The sequence below is a fragment of the Orycteropus afer genome, unplaced genomic scaffold (assembly GCF_000298275.1).
Source record: "Orycteropus afer afer isolate SDZICR_OR568_19922 unplaced genomic scaffold, OryAfe1.0 scaffold00392, whole genome shotgun sequence".
Taxonomy (NCBI): Eukaryota; Metazoa; Chordata; class Mammalia; order Tubulidentata; family Orycteropodidae; genus Orycteropus; species Orycteropus afer.
The window spans coordinates 438,217-452,981 of NW_006921979.1; the positions used below are offsets into that span (position 1 = coordinate 438,217).

General features: G+C 38.9%; 1 non-coding gene across 1 annotated transcript; it reads right to left on the reverse strand.

Moving 5' to 3' along the window:
• Positions 1 to 2,432: 2,432 nt before the first annotated feature.
• On the reverse strand, positions 2,433 to 2,538 carry LOC122151329. The gene has a single exon (XR_006164099.1). It is a non-coding gene; the product is annotated as a U6 spliceosomal RNA (small nuclear RNA).
• Between the last annotated feature and the right edge of the window lie 12,227 nt (positions 2,539 to 14,765).

Below are 14,765 nucleotides of genomic sequence, written 5' to 3' on the forward strand. Positions count from 1 at the left end.
ATGGAGAATGTTCCATGTATACTGGAAAAGGATATATATTGTGCTGTTGTTGGCTGAAGTGCTCTGTAGATGTCTATAAGTTCAAGTTGGTGGATTGTATTGATTAGCTCTTCTGCATCTTTGTTGAGGTTCTTTCTAGTTGTTCTATCTTTGATTGAAAGTGGTGTGTTAAAGTCTCCTATTATAACTGTGGCATCACCTATTTGCCTTTATGTAAATATATTTGTCTTTATATAAATAAATATGCCTTTATTTGCCTATTTGCTGATTTATGTATTTTGGGGCTCTTTCATTGGGTCCACAGATATTCATTATGGTTATATCTTCTTGTTCAGTTGATCCTTTAATCATTATATAGTGTCCTTCCTTGTTTCTTATGGTGGTTTTTGTCTTAAAGTCAATTTGATCAGAAACTAATATTGCCACTCTTGCTCTTTTTTGGTTGCCATTTGCTTGATATATCTTTTTCCAACCTTTGATTTTTAGTCTATATTTATCTTTCTCTCTAAAGTGTGTCTCTTGTAGACAGCATATTGGTGGGTTATGTTTTCTTATCCAGTCTGCAACTCTCCATCTCTTGAGTGGTGCATTTTATCTGTTAACATTCAGTGCAATTATCGACCAGTATGAATTGGTTGCTGTCATTTTTTATGTGTTTTTTCATGATGTTCCTGGTTTCTTTGTTCCATATAATTTTTCTGTGCTGAGCTCATTATGTTTATGAATCGTGTTATCATTTCCTTTGTTGCTATTGTTTTAGTATTTGCTAAATATTTGTGCTTGTCCTCTTTTTTATTGTGATGTGAAGGTTTATCATTTTTCTTTGAAGTTACCCTGTTATAAATAATTTTCTCCCCAAGTTTAGAACAGTCCATTTTATCTTGCAACTCTCTTGAATTCCTTATCATTTATTTAGAAGCTTTGTAACTGCACTATTTTTTCCCTATTTTTGGTCTGTTGATGTCTTCATTTCTGAATTGATGTCTCTGGTTCCCTGTTTATAATCTTGTAAGCTTATTTTACTTTGGATATTTGCATAGCTGTGTTAGTTTCTGGGTTATGTCATCTTGTGTATTAATGGTTGGTAGTTGTTTGCTATTATTGGTTCTTTGTTCAAAGAACTCCCTTTAGTATCTCTTGTAAGGTTTGTGTGGTTTTAACAAATACCCTTAATTTCTGCTAATCTGGAAATCTCCTAATTTCACCATCATATTTGAGGGATAGTTTTGCCAAGTATATAGTTCTTGGCTGGAAATTTTTCTCATTCAGGGTTTTATATATACCATGCCATTGCCTTCTCGCTTGCATAGATTCTGCTGAGAAATCAGAGCTTATTTTTATTGGTTGTCCTTTGTAGGTAACTTTTTGTTTTCCCATGCTGCTTTCAGGATTCTTTCTTTGTTTTTGGTTTTGATGAGTTTCATGATGATATGTTTTGGTGATTTTCATTTTGGGGTCAATCCTATTTGGGGTTCTTTGGACTTCCTGAATGGATATATTCTCATCTTTCATCATTTCAGGGAAGTTCTCCTCCAGCAAATCTTGGACAATTTTCTCAGTGGTTTTATTTTTCTCTTCCTGTTCTGGAATTCCAATTACATATAGGTTATTCCTCTTGATGCTATCCCACATGAGCCTTGTTGTTGTTGTTGTTATGTGTTGTCGAATCGGACCCAACTCATAGCAACCCCTCCTTAGGTTTCTGAGGCAGTATCACTACAGAAGTAGATTGCCCCATCTTGCTTCCAAGGAGTGGCTAGTGGATTTGAACTGCCAGCCTTCTGGTTAGCAGTCAAGTGCCTTAGGCACTTTGCTACCAGAGCTCCTACATGAACGTTAGGCTTTCTTCATTTTGTTTAAATCTTTTTTCCTGATTGACCCCTTTCCAAAGAAGTATTCAGTTATTTGGCTTTGATTTCATTAATTCTGTCTTCCATTGATTAAATTCTACTCCTTTTCCCTTTCAATGTGTTATCTATTTCTGAAAATTTAGTATTAATCTTCTGGACTTCTATCTGTAGATTTTGTATCATTTTAAATTTTTTATTTATTTTGTCATCTTGTTCTTGTATTTTATTCTGAAATTATTCTAGAGTTTTCTCTGTGTTTTCCTTAATCTTGTCAGTGTTTTCCTTGATCTGTCTCTCAAGTCTTTGAAGGTACCTAAATATAATTCTTTTGAATTCCTTATCAGGGAATTCCAATGCTGCTTCTTCTTCAGGGATGTGTTCTGGGTCTATTTTCTGCTCCCTTGCTTCTACTGCTTTATCTTGCTTCTTTGTGTGAGCAGTGATGGTCTGTTGTCCCAGAAACATTGTGACATTGTTGTATTTAGATCTCTCTTAACTGTTTGTGAACAGCAGTTAAGGGTGAGTCAGACTCTTTTTGGTGGTCATTTACTGTTGGCCAGTTGGTGGGGAAGGAAGTAGTGGAAAAATATGGAACACTTCATAAATTTGAGTGTTATCCTTATGCAGGGGCATGCTAATCTTCTCTGCATTGTTCCAATTTCAGTATATGTGCTGCCAGAACAAGCACTTATTTTAAATTCTTAATAATGTGTTTAGCAGGTAATTGTTGTTTGTTGTTGTTGTGTTTGCCATTGAGTCAGACTTGACTCATAGCAACCCCTCCTTGGGTTTCTGAGGCAGTATCACTATGGAAGTACATTTCCCAACCTTCCTTTCAAGAAGTGGCTGGTGGATTTGAACCACCAGTCTTCTGGTTAGGAGTCAAAAGGTTTAGGCACTCTGCCATCATAGGACCATGTATTTTCTCTCAGGACCACCTGAGTAAAGGTGTCCCTGTCCCAAGCTGAAAGCTAAGTTTGTAAGAGGCCACTTACAAAGTGGAAACTGAAAGATGTGTCCACTTAGAAATAAAACAGCCTACTGAGGGGTCAATGGCTACATAGGTTATGAAATATAGAGATTGCCACTCACTACCCACCTCTATCTTGTTTACGTGATTTTACCTCACAAAATGTAGGCTTGCTAGCTGAGTATTGGGGCTTCTTTTTTTATTTCCATTTGTCCAGACAATATTTAAATTAAATGTAATGTAAAAACATGTATTAGTAATCATGGTGGTTAAGTTTGTGTGTCAACTTAGCTAGGCCTGGTTGCATGGATGGACAGCTGGATGTATTGTTCCCCATGATGAGACTAGTAATCATCTCCATGGTGGAATCTACTGTGAGCAGCTGAGTAGCTGCCTTTAGGTATGTGATCTGCTTCCCATATATAAGACACAGCTTTGGAAAGGGTCTCTAGCTTATTGGCACACTTGAACTCTGCATGTAGCCATGTTATTGTTCAGCAGCCTGCCATGCTTTGCTACCCTTGGGACTTTCACTGGACTTAAATTAATGGCCTGCTGTGTGGTTTGGTAACATTGGGACAGTGGTTTTATACTTGTCAACCTCGAGTTTGTCAGTCTCAGCAGCCAGCAGCTGTCTGAGTGAAGAAAAGCCTCCACCTTCAGTGGGCTAGGAGCAGGAGGCCGAGCTGAACCCCAAGGTTGAGGTGTTTTCACCCAGCCCCTAGAGCCTGGCACTTTGAACTTAGACTTAAAGCCTCCAAATTGTAAGAATAAACTCCTGTTTGTTCAAGCCATCCCATTTGTGGTATATTCTTGTCAGAGTGGCACTAAGTGTCCAGAACAGTAATAGTCCATTTAGTTATATAATTTTCTTAATTGTTACCCTTTTGTGTTCATTTAAATTGCTCTCTGTTTTTTGCTAGGCCAAGAAATGTTGCAGGACCCATTAAATATATTAGCCCATATAAATCCTTTTTGAAAAATGGATTTATACTACTCTCCAGAATTGATATTAAAGAGTCAAAAGTGCCATGCAATTTCATGGTCCTTAAAACCCAATTTCCCAAGGACAAAATGTACTAATTTTCCCAGTAAATCACCAACTTTACTCATTTACCTCATTGTGGTAAATGTATATATAAAGTTGCCATTTAACCATTTTAAAGTGTGTAATTCAGTGACATTAATTACATTCACCATGTTGTACAACCACCACCACTATCCATTTCCATATGTTTTCCATCACCCCAAACAGAAACTCAATACCCCTTGTCTTAGTTTCCTAGGAGTGACATAACAAAATATCACAAACTCAACTCACTCACTGCCACTGAGTTGGATCTGACTTGTAGTGACCCCTTCTTGGGTTTCTGAGGCAGTACCACTACGGAAGCAGATTGCCCAATCTTCCTTCTGAGGAGTGGCTGGTGGGTTTGAACTGCCAGCCTTCTGATTAGCAGTCAATTGCCTTAGGAATTGGAATTCATGGTGTCAACAGAGCTATATTCTCTCTGTTATCTCTGGATGAAGAACCTTTCTAGTGTGTTTAGATACTGTGGTCCCAGGCATTTCTTAGAATATGGAGACATCATCACAATGCTGTCTTGCCTCTGTGTGTGACTTTGTTTCCATGTCTGTACTCTTTTATAAAACCCCACTTAGAAGAGATTAGAATTAGAACCTACCTTACTCTGGTATGACTTTGTCAATTTAACTGATAACATCTGCAAAGTAAAAAAAAGAAAAAATCTCTATTTCTCCAAACAAGGCCACATTCACCAGTAGAGGAGTTAGGACATCTGTACATCTTTTTAGAGGACAGAGTTAATTTATAACATCACTAAAGCAAAAATTGCCCCATGCCTCTTCCCTGCAACCCTAATAAACACTAATGTTTTGTGCATTGATCTATTCCAGATATATAAGTGAAATCCCACATATTTGTTCTTTTGTGTCTGATAATGTTTTTAAGATCCATCCATGTTGTAGCATATACCAGAATTCATTTCTTTTTAAGGCTGAATAACCCACATTTTATTTATCCATTCACGTGTTGGTGGATTGTTTCCATCTTTTGGCTATTGTGAAAAGTGGTGCAATGAACATTGATATGTAAGTATCTGTTTGAGGCCTTTTTTCAAGTCTTTGGAGTTTGTATTTAGGAGAAGATTTGCTGAATCATATAGTAAATCTATGTTAAACTTTTTGGGAACTGCTTCCACACAGGTTGCACCATTTTACATTCCTACTTACAAGGGATGAGGGTTTCAACTTCTCCACATCCTTGCCAACATTTGTTATTTTCTGTTTTTCTTTTATGAGGTATCCTAGTAGGTGTTACCAGCTTTGACTTTTAGTATGAACTTTTGAAATTCTAAAATAATTCTTTATAATTTGAATTAATCTTTTATTATTAATTACTACTATTACTAAAGGAGCTCTGGTGGCACGATGCCTCAGGCATTTGACTGCTAACCAGAAGGTTGGTATTTAAAACCCACAAGCTTCTTCACAGAAGGAAGACAGGGAAATCTACTTCCATAAAGATTTGCCACCTTGGAAACCCAATGGGGGTTGCTATGAGTCAGAATTGACTCAATGGCAGTGGGTTTGGTTTTTTTGTTTTATTATTATTATTATTGTTATTATTATTGGCAAATTTTAATCCTGTAATTAAATTATTTGCTTTTTATCTGAACTTCTAAGTCCATGTTCTTTTTCTATGTACATTGGGATTTTTTTTTTTTTTTTTTGAGTTCTTATAAAGTTACATATCTTTTTACATAACTTGGAGCAGACTTTCTCAACCTCAGCACTATTGAAGTTTTAGCCCAGGTAAGTTTTGTTGTGGATGGCTATCCTGTGTATTGCAGGATGTTGAGCAGCTTCCCTGATCTCTACCCACTAGATGCCAGTAACATCCTTCCCCCAGGTTGTAACAATCAAAAATGTCCCCAGGCATTGCCAAATTGACCCCAGCTGAGAACAACTGGCATAGATCATAACAATGAATACTAGCGATCATTGAGCAGTTACTAGATGTTAAATAGTGTTCTGAATGCTTTGCTTGTATTCATTCATCTCATACCTATAATGCTTCAAGTTAAATATTATCAGCCTTCTTTTACAGAACAAGAAATGGAGACATAGTGGGGTTAAATAACTTGAGAATGTTCATATACCTAATAAGCAGTGGAGGTAGGATTTGGGCCTAAAGGCTGACGTCAAAGCCCACTCTCTAACTGCCACTCCTGGACCTCAGTTTTCCCATTATATGTTGTAATTTTTCCCATCCTACCAAATTCTTTTTAAGTGTATGTGTTAGTTCTTATTTTCTAAACAATTTTACATAATCAATATGGTCAATCTTTTCCCCCATGATTTCTTCTATTGCTTTTATTCTTTGAAAGTGTTCATCCCTTTGACAAATCTGTGAATTATTCTCTTTGTGCTTAAAAAAATAATAATTTACTCTCATGTTTTACTTTGGTATATTTGTTTAATTTTTCTCCATATTACTGTCTACTTATTATAAGGATCTACTTACTACAACATTTAATGTTTTCTATAGTCTGATTTGATTCTACATGTTGTACCATATCATATATTACATTGATTAGAATCTCTACTACATTTCACTAATAATATTATTATAACATTGTGGTAGTTACAGTAGTGTCTTAACTTGTCTGGGCCTGAGTGGCTGAGCAGCTGGTGGTAGTTATTCCCCAAGATGAGACTGGCAATCAACTCCATGGTGGGATCTACCACAAGCAGCTGAATAGCTGCCATAGGGATGTGGTCTGCTTCCTGTATATAAGAAGCAGGTTTGGGAATGGTCTCTAGCTTATGGCACCCTTGAACCCTGCATGTAGTTAAATCGTTCATTGTTCAGCAGTCTGCCGTGCTCTGCCAGTTTTGGAATTTTCAATTGACTTGAATCAAAGGCCTATCATGTTTGGTATCATCGAGACTGTGCCATTTTATTTGTTGACCTTGGGCTTGTTACTCCCAGCAGCCAGTAGCTGCCTGAGTGAAAAGATGCCTCTAGCTTCAGTGGGCCAGGAGCGGGAGGCACAGCTAAAACCCAAGGTTGAGGGGCTTTCACACAGCCCCTAGAGCCTGGCAATTGGTACTTGGACTTGTAGCCTCCAAAAATTTTTAAGAATAAACTCCTGTTTGTTAAGGCCATCCCATTTGTGATATCTTCTGTTAGAGCAGCAATAGGTAACCAAAACAGAATTCAGTATTGAGAGAGTGGGGTGCTGCTCTGACAGATACCTAAAATGTGGAAACAGGAGTGGAGTGTGTCGTTGACTCGAGACCCCAGCAAAGAGACTCCACTATGCTGCATAAGAGACAGCAGCAGCAGAGCCAAGAGATTGGTATAACAGATGGTGGTAGCAAAGCTGAGAGACAGGCATGAGACAGCAACAGCCTTCCTTACCAGCCCATGGAAGAGAAAGCTGGATACCATTGGATTGCCTTCATTGGGATCCCTGCATGTATCTGAATCATTTGTTGTTCAACAGTCTGCCATGCTCTGCCAGTCTTGAGATTTTCAATTGACTTGTATCAATGGCCTGCCATGTGGTTTGGTAACATCAGGACTGTGTCATTTTATTTGTCGACCTTGGGCTTGTTACCCTCAGCAGCCAGTAGCTGCCTGAGTGAAGAGATGCCTCTAGCTTCAGTGGGCCGGGAGTAAGAGGCAGAGCTGAAGCCCAAGGCTGAGGGGCTTTCACACAGCCTCTGGAGCTTGGCACATGGAACTCAGACCTCTAGACTTCAAATGTTATAAGAGGAAACTCTTGTTTGTTAAAGCCATCCCATTTGTTGTATCTTCTGTTAGAATGGCACTAGGTAACCAAAACAAACATATTCTATGATCATTTAGAAATCGTCTCCTCTCATTTTCCTTCATTCCCTTTGGGTTATTCCTTGATTTTTCTCTTATTTAATTTTCAATGCAATTTTAAAATCAGTTGGTCTAGTTCTGAAAAGAATTATGTTTAAAATGTGTTCAATAACAAATCTATAATTGGGAGAAATTTTCATTCTTATAAGATTGAGTTTTCTTATCCAGAAAATACTGATTAATTTAAAAAGAGAATAGAATTATGCTATTCATGTAATACATGAACTAAAAATGAGTATTATTCTGCCTAGAAATGCAGTGTCCACAGCATATATATACACATGCCCCAGCTTGGAAATTTATCAAGTTTCATATACTCATTTCCAAGTTGATTTTTTAAACATCAAAATTTTGGTCCTAAGTACAAAGCATTATGTAAATGTTCATTGGGTTCCTGGACAGCTCACCAAAAAAAAAAAAACCCTCTCTTTTAAGCATAAGGAAATACCCGAAGAGAAACATGACTCTGAGAAAAAGGGCCCTTAATGAAACATACAGTTTGCAAGAGCTCCAAAATGAAAACTACCACTTGAGAAAAGGAGGTATCTGTGGTTCTGCTTATTGCCTATGAGATGTCCTTGAACACTGCCTTGGCTAGGGTCAGTTTAGAAGCTTCGGCTCTCCAGAATGAAATCAAAGAGCAGAGCTCCAACAAGCTTCTGTTACACTTTTGGAACCAATGAGACCAGGACACCTGACAGGAGAAGCTTTACAAGGCTTATAAACTTTTAAATTGTCTCACGTAATTCTGTGATCTCCCAACTTTTCTCTATATAATTAGAAAACCAGAATTAGTTACTGTTGAGTCAATTCTGATTCATCAACTCATGGCAACCCCATGCATGTCAGAATAGAATTATGCTCCATAGGGTTTAAAAGGTTGATTTTGTGGAAGTAGATCACCAGGACTATCTTTTAAGCCACCTCTAGGAAACCCAAGGAGGAGTCACTATGAGTCGGGCCGACTCCATGGCACACATATATCTTAATGGTTGAGGAGCTCTGGTAGCATAGTGCCTAAGGCACTTGACTGCTCACCAGAAGGCTGGTGGTTCAAACCCACCAGCCATTCCTCGGAAGGAAGGTTGGGCAATCCTACTTCCGTAGTGATATGGCCTCGGAAACCCAAGGAGGGGTCGCTATGAGTCGGGGCCGACTCGACGGCAAACAACAACAACAACAACAAGGTGGACTTGAATCTCCAACCTTTTGATTAGCAGCTGAGTGTGTTAACCGTTTGCACCACAGGGGACTCCATTGTGATTAGAACCCCACTGACAGTGAGTCCATTCTGACTCATAGAGACCCTATATGACAGAGTAGAATGGGCCATATGGTTTCTAAGGCTGTAAATCTTTACAGAAGCTGACTGTCTCATCTTTCTCCCATAGAGCAACTGGTGGGTTTGAACTATTGACCTTTTGGTTAGAAGCCAAATGCCTTAACCACTGAGTCACAAGAGCTCCCTTATAATGAAGAGAAATCTTCATTAGAGCATACATCCCTTTAATATTGTAGGTAATGTATCCCTTTTAGCATGATAGAGGGTAAGTGAAGAACCTCTAGAAATCTAGTGAATGGTGGTTTCTTCCAAGGAGAAAAATGTTGACATGACCCTTGGCTTGAGGTGAGGATAATGATACTATCTACCTCACAGGGTTGTGGTGATGATTAAAGTAGCTTATATATATGGGAAACAAAATAATCAAACCAGTTGCTCTTGAGTTAATTCCGACTCAAGGCAAACCCATGTAGGCAGAGGAGAATTACGCTCCATAGACTTTTCATGGTTGTGGCCTTTCTAGAGCGGATCATGAGGTCTTTCTTTCAAGGTGCCTCTGGGTGGGTAGGTTTGAAACAGCAACCTTTCAATAAGTAGTCAAGCCACTTAAGTGGTTTAACCATTTGTGCCACCCAGGGACTGCTTCAAAGGGATCCTGGCATATAAAAAACAAACCAAACTCACTGCCCTTGAGTTGATTCTAACTCATAGCAACCCCCATTGGGTTTCTAAGGCTATAAATCTTTATGGAAACAAGCTACCTCATCTTTTTTCCATGGTGCAGCTGGGGGTTTCAAATCACCAACCTTTTGGTTAGCAGCCAAATGTCTTAACCACTATGCCAGCAGAGCTCCTAAGTGCTCCATAAAAGCCATTCTGGTTACTGAGGAATAATTATGAGGACTTGGGGGCAGAAATACCTTCTTGATTTTCCCCTAAACATAATTTATACTCATGCTTTACGCTAACCCCTTTATTATTTCTTACATACAGTAACTTTTACTTATTTTTCTTTCCCTCTTGATGTTTTATCTAGGTACTATATATCTTAACGCCACTCCTCGGAAGGAAGGTTGGGCGATCTATTTCCATAGTGATACCGCCTTGGAAACCCAAGGGGTGGTTGCTATGAGTCGGGGCCGACTCCACGGCACACAAAAACAACATATATCTTAATGGGCTTGGGGCTGCTTCAGTTGAGGGCGGCTCTATCAACTTTAAGGCTGGGGCCAAGGTAGGTGGGTGCAACTAAGGCAGACAAACCTATCAGTTTATTGTCCTGAGGTGGATTACACGTTGCTGTGAAGCTGGAGGCAATGCCACGGATGTTGCAAATGCCAGCAAGGTTACCCCTGGTGAACAGGTATCAGTGGAGCTTCTGGGCTAAGACAGACTTGGAAAAAGAAAGAGCCTATCCACTTCTCAAAGAATTGGCCAGGGAAAACCTGATGAATAGCAGTAAAACACTGTCTGATACATTACTGGAAAACTTTATGAATAGCCATGAAACATTGTCTGATACAGTGCCGGAAGGTAGTTTAGCCTCAGACTTTAGCATGACCACCATCTCATGTCAAGAGTCCTAAGTGAATTTGGGGTGCTCTAAGTCACGTTCAGAAGCACTCACTGCCTTGGTTCTGTACATCTGACCAGGGCCTTTCCTTATTAGGAGTAAAACTGGATGAGTAAGTCAGGTAGTTCTCACTGGAGGCTTATTTTCTTCAATTTGTGTAAAAGAAAAACTATACAAAACACCACTTTGTTGTTGTTGTTATGTGCCGTCAAGTCGGACCCGACTCACAGCGACCCCTCCTTGGGTTTCCGAGGCAGTATCACTACGGAAGTAGATTGCTCCATCTTCCTTCTGAGGAGTGGCTGGTAAACACTTTAGGGGTCCTATTTTCAACCAAAGTTTATTAGAAGCCAACTATTTTATGGATTATGGGGCTTTTGCTAAGATTAGTAAATCAATACTTGCATTTTCATTTACATATGATCCTGTGTAGGAGCTCTGATAGCATAGTGCTGAAGGGCACTTGACTGCTAACCAGAAGGCTGGTGGGTTTGAACCTTCCTCAGAAGGAAGGTTGGGCAATCTACTTCCATAGTGATACTGCCTCGGAAACCCAAGGAGGGGTCGCTATAGGTCGGGTCCAACTAGATGGCACATAATAACAACAACATAATCCTGTGTATGTTCCCTTATTTAGGACTTTGAAGGATGTAGGAAACAGCTAAAAATACCATGTTATTATTAATAAGATGAGCTAACTTTTGAGTCTCTGGAGGCATAGTGGTTAAAGCATTTGGCTGCTAACCAAAAGGTGGACAGTTTAAACCCCCGATCCACTCCATGGGAGAAAGATGAGGCAGTCTGCTTCTGAAAAGATTATACCCTTGGAAATCCTATGGGGTAGTTCTACTCTGTCCTAAAGGGTCGCTTTGAGTAGGAATCAACTGGGTGGCAATAGAAGTTTGGGTCTGGTTTTGAAAAATCAGTTGTTTATATTTTATGGTTATATATCATATCCAAAGTTTTCAAAGCAAGTAAATATATTCCCAAAAGAGTAATTCTCCTCTTTCCCTAAAAGTTGGAAGTAGGGGAAAAACTGATTAATTAAAGACTTGGATCATGTGGCTTCTGTTATCAGGAGTCCCTGGTGTCACAAATGGTTAGATGAAAAAAGTTGCCAGTTTGACCCCACCCAGAGGGGCCTCGGCAGACAAGCCTGGACATCTGCTTCTGAAAGCTCACAGCCTTGGAAGCCCCATGGAGCAGTTCAGAACTAACTCCATGGCGACTGACAACAGCATTATTTGAAGTTTTAGTCTATTAAGTCATGAATGTAACAGATTGAGATCTTGCCTTCCTAATAAAAGAGGATGTGAATACACTTTTCTAAGTGTGGAAGTCTTTTTTTTAGGATGTGACCACTGCAGCCTGAAGTCAAGAAATGAGGAAGCCGACTCTAATCAGTTGAAAGTAATATCCATTGACACAAATTTTATTCATGTCAGGTCATTGTCCATTTGTTTGCACACCTCTTTCTGCTCAGGGGCAGGAAGTCCTCTTCTGAGTCTTCCTCACACCATCTTGTAGTCTTTCAGTAAACTGAAAGGAACTGAATTAGAAAGGAATTCCCAGGGGGCGGTCAGGGAGTCCAACCAGCCCATCGCCACAGAGAAGTTCAAAGCCGAGCTACATACAAAAGAAAATGCTCAACCACAGGGCGGATGTGCTATTTCACACCCCCCAGGCATTTATTTAAAAAGCAAAGGCAGTAAATTCTTGAAGTCTTTCTTCTGTTAGGATCACTACAGAAGAAAAGAGAACATAAACACATTTCCCCTTTCAGTGACTTCCTCACTCCTTTCTGCCAGGTGGGTTTTTTAAACCTTACCTTCTTTTTTTTGGACAGGAAACTGTGAAATTCAAAGAATCATATTTAACGTTTGGAATTATTAATTTAATTAATAAATTCACTATTTACAACTGTTGTGAAAATAGGAAGAAATCCCTGGGAAGCAAGTACAAGTTCCACGGGGACAAATGACGAAAGCATTAGACATACCATTGAGGCATTAATTCTAACAGTCTATTAAATAAATGAATAATAAGAGGTTCTGGAAAGGATGAAGTAGGGCCTTGCAAAGCAAATTAGCATAATAAATTAAGACCAAGAAATAATCCTCGTACCCAAAAAAAAAAAAAAACCATTTCAAATGATCCTTTGGTATGCTGGTGTCATCAAGTTCTCACTGCTTCCTTGTTGCCTAAGAATTGATGTAAAACACCCACACTCGCAGTTTGTTAAGCCATGGTAGAAGTTTGCCCAACTATTTTCTCATTTTGGGTAAGGTTTGAAAAACAAAAATATTTTTGTTGAAAGCATATTCTCATGAGAATACATTGGAAAAAGTTATCTGGACAGACTATTGGGACGTGGACTATCTCGGTACAATTTTAGCACCAATTCACCTTCTGCTTCAACCACACCTATGGGAATGGAAATTCTATACACTCAGTTAAATGATTTGCATAGTGGATCAACGTGCAAATACTGGAACAGAAGCCCATAGCTGGGGCCTCATGCATTTCCCACACTCTTCTCTGAACTCCTGCCTCACTTATGGTCAATACCACACAGTTTACTGCTTAGTCATGCAAATCTTCTATTGTTTGAGGTCCCAAACAGATTGGAAACTCCTTATATGACAGAGCTCATTGTTATACTTACCATGTATCCCTCTGCGTGACTTTTAGAGAACTGGCCCTGCTTGCATGCATTCGTTCATCCAGTCATTCAGCTAAGGTGCACTGAGGATCTAATGAGGTGCCAGACCTGATTTTATATATATGCTGAAGATGCAGCAGTGAATTGCACAAAGTATCTACTGTGTGTACAGTCTGTGCTTTCATAGAGCTTAAATTTGAATGACTGTAAACAAACAAGAAAAATACCAGAGGTGATACATACGATAGAATTAAAAGGGGGTAATATGATAGGAATTGAGCAGCATTGCATTGATGATCAGAGAGTACCTTTCTGAGAAGGTGACATTTAGATGAAGACCTGAATGACTAAAGGCCTAATAATGGAACTGGGTTGACATGTAGAAAGGAATAGCCCAAATTCTATATGGCCAGAGCATAGTGAGAGAAGAGTATGATATGTAATGAGGTGGGAGAACAGCAGAAAAGAGTTCTTAGGACTTGAAACTCATACTTAGACATGTGGATTTTAGTCTAAATTTGCCCAGGAAAACTACATGATCTTGTTTATATTTTTGGATGCTCATTCTAGCCACTATATGCAATAGTGAACAAGAAAAAAAGCTGGGAGAGTAATTAGGTTATTGCATTATTCTATATAGAAAAAAGGGAGCTTTGGTGGCATAGTGCCTAAGGCATTTGATTGCTAACCAGAAGGCTGGTGATTCAAACCCACCACCCATGCCTCAAAAGGAAAACTGGGCAATCTACTTCCATAGAGATACTGCCTTTGAAATCCAAGGAGAGGTCACTATGAGTCAAATTGACTGGATGGCAGTGAGTTTTGTTTTCTGGTTTTTATGTAGGAAAAAAATGATTAGATAAGGGCAGTGTGAAGAAAGACAGAAAATAAATTGAGGGGAACTTTAGGGGTACACTGAAGAGGACATATTGATAAAATCATTATGGGGGAATGATAAAAAGAATGAAATCAATGATTACTCAGAGTTTTGGCTTAAGTAATCAAATAAATGATGATGACTTTTACTAAGATGGATGAAGAGCAGGTGACCAGGAGGTAAGGATGGAAATAGAATCAAGAATTCTCTTTAGTTTGAAATGCTAACTGAAGATACCCATGTTAAAAGGTCTTCTTGACAGTTGAATATGTGAGTTTATAATTCCCAAGAGGTCAGGGTGAAGTCATATATTGAGGAACCCTCAAGTCACAAACACATTTCATTATAACAATTGACTTTGTCTTCTCAAGCTGCTCTTTGAAATCTTCTGTTCAGCTCTTTTATCTTGTCTTTTCTGCCATTTGCTTTAGCTATTCTTTGTTCAAGAGCAAGTTTCAGACATGCATTTTGGTCTTTTCTTCCTTTCCTGTTTTTTTAATGACCTTTTGCTTTCTTCATGTACGATATACTTGATATCATCCCACAATTCCTCTGGTTTTTGGTCATTGGTGTTCAATGCATCAAATCTATTCTTCAGATGGTCTCTAATTCAGAAGGGATATAATCAAGGTC